The sequence below is a fragment of the Pundamilia nyererei genome, unplaced genomic scaffold (assembly GCF_000239375.1).
Source record: "Pundamilia nyererei isolate P.nyererei 1_Seehausen unplaced genomic scaffold, PunNye1.0 scaffold00102, whole genome shotgun sequence".
NCBI classification, from domain to species: Eukaryota; Metazoa; Chordata; class Actinopteri; order Cichliformes; family Cichlidae; genus Pundamilia; species Pundamilia nyererei.
The window spans coordinates 535,300-543,739 of record NW_005187503.1 but is presented as its reverse complement, the minus strand read 5'-3'; positions in this window follow the sequence as shown (position 1 = coordinate 543,739).

The following is an 8,440-nucleotide window of genomic DNA, read 5'->3' as shown; positions in this document are numbered from 1 at the left end:
GTCACCAAGAAGTTTGCACTTCGAGGTCTGTTTGAGGGTGACGAGGAGCCTCACTGCTTACATGAAGTGTTTGTAGCTTCAGGTTGTAGCTTTGTTTAAAACTGAAGTTGGAGTGTATGTTGCAAGGTTGAGCTAAAAACTCTTAACTGGAAAACGTCATGAGGTGAAAGAGAGCCGTGGTGCTCAGATGCAGGACTAACCAGCTGGTGTTGTTAACGTGTTCTGCTGTGGTAAAACTACAATATTATGAAATGTAGTTCATTCATCTAGCCTGATGTAAACATGGCTGAGGTTGAAATTTAACCTCCTGCCACCCTGCACCCTCATAAGGGGACTATTTTTGGCTTTCCTGGACTTTACACTTTATTGTGTTTAATCCTTTCTTAAACAATGGCAACTTTATTGTTTATGCTGTAAAATAAACCCTTTTCCCCCATATGTAGATCATAGCTCATCTGAGATCTTTAGTAGAAACACTTCTACTTCTACATCGCTTTGTTCTCAAGTCTGATTGTCTGTCAAGCCTGCCCAGCACAATAACGAAAATACTCCATCAATCTTTAATGGCTGAGGGGTAAAAACCCCCCAAAAAACCTACTGCTGGCTGCTCCCTGTGGCCACCACAGCAGGTAGCTCTGTTTGATCAGACAGAATTTATGCCGGATACTCTTCCTGACACAAACCCAACAGAAATCAGTGTGTCTGACTCGAATCAACCCAGCAACTTTCACTTGTCAACCAAATGTGTTAATCACTACATCAGCTCTCCAACTCTGTTTATCCATTAAAAATTCCTCAATGTGCTCACAAGTATTATCTTGTGTGCTGACGTAAAACTGTTTGACTGAAAACCTTGACGGAGAAATGAAGCACATGGGAAAGTAGATACTTGAGGCTGGCTCCAACAGCGAGTCAATCTCCAGACTTCACATGGTAAAGAACCCAGTTTACAGAAGAAATAAATATATTTGCATCCTTAAACATATCATTCATGACAGCTGTATAGGAGTTTGATTAGTTTATTAGAGTACAATAGTCAAATGCTATGCATATTTAACATGGTGAATGTGTTTTTAAGTGTCTCTAAGGCACCCATGTTTTGGTAAACTTAGCTTTCTCTATCTGTTTTGGCCTTTTATCCACACAAACATGAAGCATTTTTAAAAACCAGGGTGCAAATGTGAAGTTGAAAAACTCCTTTGAACAAGATATCTGGAAAGTTTGCCTCACAACATTGAAAGGTGCACGCCTCTATCGCCTGTGTTATTGTTTATGACCTTTAGGAAAGGTAAGGAAAGCAGTTATCGCATTCACAAGATTTTCAGAAAACTTCTGCTGCTGTAGCCCATCTGCTTCCTGGTTTGACATGTTTTGTGTTCAGAGATGCTCTTCTGCATACCTTGGCTGTAACGAGTGGTTATTTGACTGAGTGATGCATTTCTATCATTTCCAAGCAGTCTGATCATTCTCCTCTGGCCACTGGTATCAACAAGGTATTTTCACCCACAGAATCAACACTCACTGGATTTTCTCTCTCTTTATTATTTTTTTATTTTCTGTTGGTGGTGTGGGAAAATGGGAAAATCCAGCACCAACAACCATGTCCAAAATCAGTTAAAATCACCTTTTTTCCTCATTCTGATGCCCAGTTTGGACTTCAGCATGCTGTCTTGATTATATATAAATATGACTAAATGTATTACCCTGCTGCCATGTGATTGGCTGACTGGATAATGGAGTTAACGGGCAGTTGAACGATGTCCCTCATGAAGTGTCTACTGTGTATTTGTCCTCTCATTTCAACACAGCACCCTCTTCAGGACATTAAATACTACATATCTGAGCAGGTTTTGATATTAACCCTAGTTTAACTGCTTGAATTTTAGCCTCCACCGTGTCTCTTTAGACTGACCCGGCCTCCAACATGTTTAAACTACATTAAGTGAATCAGGGACTACAAAGAATGTGTCCCAAGAAGTCGTTAACGGTCGAAACAACCACTTATAATAATCACTTATTCTTACTCACTCAGTGTTGCTTGGAGTAGACATCTCTAAGTCAGCCCGTGGGTGAGAACCAACTGGGAACCCTCCATCCCAGCTGCAGCTATTTGTTGTCTGTGAAACATAGAGGGGAGGTCAGAGGTCAAATAAGTTCACAGGAACACGATGCTTTCACATGTTAATGTTCCAGCGCGGCACAAGAAAAACACAGTGGTGATTATAATGTTTTTAGGACGCTGTTTAGTGAAATGTGTCGTAAACTCACGTTTGATGGATGCATCTGCTTAACTGGCGAGTAGAAATGAGACCGGGGTGCTAACTGTTTAAAATCAACACAAGAAAATACAGAGAAACAGGGTAGGGTGGTAGAGACAATTGTGATGATCCAGCTGCATTTAGAGAGTCATAGCCAGTCAGTTATTAGCATGTTATGCACAGTGGTGGAAAGAGGAATATATTAATTATGGTGTAAAACCTTTAACTGAGTGATTCATGTTCAATTCAGTGTTTTCAGATAGGCATTTTGCACTTTAATGCCACGCCATCTGACACTACTTGTTACTTTACAAAATAAAACACTCTAAAATCTTTTCAAACACTGGTATATTTGAATCCACCCAACATTAAGTGAACTAGTTAGGACACATCTCAACCCCCAACAACAAAAACCTTTGTTTAAGTAAGAGGATAAATCCTAAATCTTCTTTTTTTCCTGTGAGTGTGTCCTGGGCTTAGATAGACAGGCTTACAAACATACTGCACCACAGTGGAGGCAGTCTTGTCGTACGGGCACGTATGGAAAATAGTGGTTTATGTATAGAAACGGTTAAAGAAACATATTTGTAGCCTTCCTTGAATTAAAGCTGAAAGTCTAACCTTTCAACAACATACAGATTTTTTTTGTGTTTAATTTAAAATCCTCAGTGACGGTGTGCCTACTGCAGCAAAAACTGCAGCAAAATGTGTCTTGGTCAAGCAAATTAAGGACCTAACTGTACACAACCAGCACTGAGGAGGTCTTAAGACCTCAAAATGCCACTGTTGACCGAAACCCAAGAGTGTCATAAAAAAAAGAAAAAATCAGGGGTGTGTGGTGTGAGTTTTAACCAGCTAATGCGTATAAAGACTCACTTTGGTCATGCAGCGACAACATGAGAGCTGATGGTGTAATCACGGCATCGCTGGCTTGAGACTGCAAGGACCTTTTGTTGCTGTTTCTCTTTCCCCCACCAAGTCTTTACTGTCATCTACATAAAAAAGTAAATAACCCTCCCACCCAACACCCTCAAAATACACTAAATATTACACAAAATAGAACAATGTTACACTATCTCACTAAAAATGGGGTTTGACGCTCACAAAAGTGTTATGAAGGCTATTGTAGAGGAATAGCTGTGAGAACAGACGTGTATGATGCTGATGTGAGCACTGACAATCACCCTCAGGACATTTTCACACAAACAGAGGATGAATATTCAAAAAGAATGACTCTCATGCAGTCGTCCAGGAGGTACAACTTCAGCTCCTGGTGCCTCCTGCTGGAGCTCTGCAGCAACTGCAGCTACTGAGCAGCACCGTGAGGTCCGAACACTCAGAAAATAGGACCAAAAAAAAATATAATGACTTCCAATGTGTCTGAACTTTTCTTCTAATAATTTTCTGATTTTCAACACAGATGGCGATCATGTTGATCTTGAAATTTAAAAATGAGATTTTTTCCCCTTTCTAAATGACTAAAAACACCCAATTTGAAGTTTTTTTTAATGATTTTAATTATTTTTACTGCACTAGAAATAATTAGAAATTCTGCTTTATCTTATTTTTTTATTATAGCTTCAGCATTTCAAGATTTCTTCTCATCCTGTAGCCAAGATAAACCTGAGAGGGAGCAGAATTCATTTTAAATGACTGAAGAAATAAAGATCAAAATCATTTTGCTGCTATTGTGGAGATACCTGTTTAAAATCTATGTATTTAAATTTATAAAAGAGCTCTTTGCAGCTCATAAACATGTTCAAACAAAGATGGGGAGTTTGGTTTATGGGGGTTGCAACTCCAAAGAAACGGGGAAGGAGGGTTTCAGATAATAATGAACATCAACATACAAACAACTCTTCCAACATGGAAGATAAACTGATGAAATAAAGTCATTTTCAGAAAGTACCTCACCGGTGCAAATATTTCATTTAACCAAAAACCCCTGAACGTGGTCAAAGTTTAGACCCCAGTAAATTATACTCCCACGTGAAGTGTTTCCCACGCAGGCTGCCGCCTCCTCCTTGTTGCACCTCCACAGGTTCAAATTATAACCTATTTGTCTCCGTGTTCACACGGCTGCCTGTCAATCAGCTCTCCCACCCCCAGCGCAAATTGGTGCAGTGTGAAAACAGCCACTCCCTGATCCCCGTGGGGTCTAATTGGCTCGGATTTAAGAAGCCATTATATCAGTGGAGCTGATCTGAAAGCTGCAGTCTGCAGGCGGCCCGTACTTTTCATCGTGCTGAGAAACCGATACAGCTGCATCCAGCTGCTGCAGCCTCAGCCTGCACTTGCCTTACACTCCACAGAAGCTAACGACTCCTGATATTTGTCACTGGCTGTTTGCAACGAATGATTAATTTTAAAAAGAATACTAGCTGACATATAATTCTAATCTTTAGTAATCAATACTGGAGGCAGGCCTAATTGTGTGTTTGGCTGTGACAGCGAGAAACAGTAAGGATTGAAAATTTTAAAGAGAGTGAGCGAGAGAAATGCTTGTGTTAGATATGTATTCATGAAACAGTGTATAGTGTTACAAACAAAAGAAAAAGCAGCACAGATGCTTCCTTATTTTATGTTTTATGAGAAATAACTGAACAAGAGCTTAGCCTTTAATGGCCATCACTGGCAGTCGTATGGTTTGCAGCATTGCACATTTAGAGCATGAAAAGTGCTTAACCAGTGACATTTTAGTCAAGAGCCGTGGTCTCAAACTGCTTTAAGCTCTAGTTTGAAGCAGTAAAACCAATGCATAATAACCTACAATAAAAACACCCAAATAATTTTACTTTCTACATTTTTTTGTGATATCATCCATTTACATTAGAGACAATGAATGGATTAAGATCTCTTTTTTTTAAAAAGTGTAATTTACCATCTCAGTTTTCATTACTGGAAATGCTATTATCCTAACGCCATCATAAGGCTTAATGTGGTACATCATGCTGAGAGTATTCTTTCTCAGTAACAGGCTGCAAAACTGGTGAGGATTCAGACCTGTGGATCACGTTAAATTAAATCTCATCCATTCCAATGATTCTGCTGCAAAATACACACGAACGTTCAAAAAAAGGTCATTCCCTCCTTCTCCGCAGTTCTGATCAGCTCACCGATTACTGTAAAATAAGCCTGAAATTCTTCAGTCTGTTTACTGAGGTCTATGTTCATTACTGTCTCTTAAGCACCTTTGAAAATGTAAATATGATTTTCTTTTTTTAAATGCAAAATTAAGAAAATGAAATTTGTAGACAAACACACGCAATTACACGTCAGTTACATCCCTGAATATTGTAGTATTAAGTCCAGAAATCAGACACCCAAAACAAACAAATAAACAAACAAACAGAAAGCTTCTGCATTTTTCCAAATTGGAATTCAGAAGCACGAGCAGCAACAAAGGCTGTTTGTATCCCAGCGAGCTGTGATGGTGGGGTGAAGGAAGGGCTGTGGGTACAGCTCAGTGCCGAGGTTCCCAGCCAACTTGGCACGCCTTTTCAACTTCGCCCCCCCCACCCCCCTCTTTCTTTCTCTTACTTGTGCAGACGAACGCAATCGTGTTAAGTCTTGAAAGGATTGCCCGATCATTAGCGATATCTTCGGGGGTAAATCATCCTCCGTTTCTCCTGAAACTCTCAGCCGCCATCGCACATCGAATCGTGTAAAATCTGCCACACGTGATGTGGAGAAAGCTTTTCATTGAGAAAATTTGAAGAGCAATAATTCTTTATTTTGATATTTATGGTCTCATTTTTAACGTAAATGGATTTTTTTTATTATTACATTTTATTTGCCTGTGGAAATAGTTTCACTCCGACTAGTAGCTGATTGGCTGATGGAAAGAAACCATTAATTTTGGGGGTTAATTTCAGTAGAAACGTTTTCTATTTTTAGCTTTTAAAAATGTGGAGATTTCCCAAATTTCTGAGCTTTATAATCATTTAGGAAACACATATATTTAGTTCATACTGAGTTTTCAAGACTCAACTTACATGTATATATTTTAAAGGTTAAAATATTACCTATAAATGCCAAAAATAACCAATAATTGTAAAAAATAGTAACGGAGCTGAGCAAAACAGCCACGAAAAGGACTCTTCACTCAATTTTTGTCCCTTTGTTTCACTCCTCTCCCTGCACTTCTCTGCAGCAGTCACTTTTGGGCGTCAAGCGCCTCACACTTGAGGTTTGAGGAGGTGGTTCCTCAATTAGCGAGCCACGCGTCCCGTGGAAGAAAGAGGAACTCCATAAGCAGTCCTTAAAGCCTGGCCTCTGTTCACTCTCCCCTCACCCCATGACCTCGGGGGTCACAGGCCACAATGCGCTCCCGTCCGGAACGGTGTTATCGGCTCCACGACAAAGGGGACGGATACCGACCTCCCGCTTTCAGGCCGAGCTGTGTGAGGCTATTCAGGGCCTGAGAACTGTGGTCCTGCTCTGGCAGGGACACCACTCTCATCAGCTCTGCTCTGTGAATTCAGCTTCACCCCTCGATCACTTCAGATAGTACAGACCTGAACTGCACACACATATAGTGCACAGCAGGGAAGCTGCCTGGGGCAACTACAGACCTGTACGTGTGATCAGTGAGCAGCACTAATGAGGAACTGTTTCAAGCAGAAGTAAATCAATGGAAGTACTGGGAAAGAAAAGCAATTCCTGTTTTTCTTCACACAAAACTACTCTTTCAAAGTTACGTCAGTTGTGGCTGAAATCTCTACTTTTATCTTACTTTATTATTATCTAACTTTCTACTTTCTACTTTTAATTATTGTACTTTAACTGCAAATCTAAACTCCAAATAAATTATGATTTATTATAAATGGTTACGCTGGGATTTTACTGATTCTTTGAGGGCAAGCTATCCAATATAAATAGATAGATAGATAGTTTATTGATCCCACAGGGGAAATTATTGCGTTACAGCAGCGGAATAAACATTAAAACTAGTACAGTTTAAAATAAATAAGTGCCACAAGTGCATAGTGAGGGGCTTATAATGTGAGACGTGCAGTTTTTATATATACACAGCAGTGATAAAAAAGACAAAGAAAATAAAAAACAAATATAAAGTTGAAGATGAGGAAAAAGTAAGACTGACAACGTGCAAGAGAGTGGTGCAAATCTAAAAAACACAACTGCAAGAAAGTTAAATACAACATGTGTGTTTCACGTGTTACAGAAAGAAAATTCAACACTTGGAAGAGGTGGAGCAGACATATCCAAGTCTGTGCTTAGACATGTTTGCTTTTAAATAATCCCAAGATGTAACATATATGCTGAAACACACAAAGGTGTTGACATTAATAAAGCAGGTGAGTATCGTTGTGTTGAACGGCACACCAAGACAATTCTATACTTTTATACTTTCCTGCTAAACATCCTAAATGAACTGATTAATTTTTATTAGAGAGTTATTAGAGTTCAGGCTTACACTGAAGATTAATTGGAAGTTTCAGCTTCCTTCTATCAGTAAATTAAAGGAAATACAAGAATAAGGACATAAAACATATTTTTAAACTGAACGCATTATAATCCACAGCAGTCTGAGGTATGACCTCGGTAGGTTGCAGATTAGAAATTCCCAAATGGATTATTCTCTATAGCTGCAAACGATTTTATTCCTTTTATTTCAAGAAAGTTACTTGAAAGAAAGTGGTGGAAAATTCAAGGTAGAAGAAGATTTAACAAATACTGAGACTGCAGTGCCTGAGTCTCATAGCAGCTGTGTTTATTTGAGCCTTTCTGGTTATTAGTATGGCAGTCAGCGACACGTTTTTGTTGTTGTAAGTGCTCAGCTGTGACATTAAACACTCCATCTTCGTCTCCTGACAGTTTGCCATTTAGTCTCTCACGTGCAACAAATCGTGGAACAATGCTGCCACCTGGTGGTAGAAAAAAACTGTAACGTGCAGCATGTGAGCTATGATTGATCGCTTTGAAAAGTACCGCTTGGTTGAAATTCTTTATTATTATTAATTACAGTTTGAAAAATAGAAACTTGGTGTATCTGCATAATCATACTTTCGGTAAATAATAATTAATTAATTACAATTATGTCTGTTTGCCCGTTTAAATGGATTTCTCGACGCTTTTAACCTTTTACTTTGAAACGCTGCACATGCTAGCGTCCGAAAACACTCAGTTTCTCTTTCTCAATTATCACTGCACATTTGATT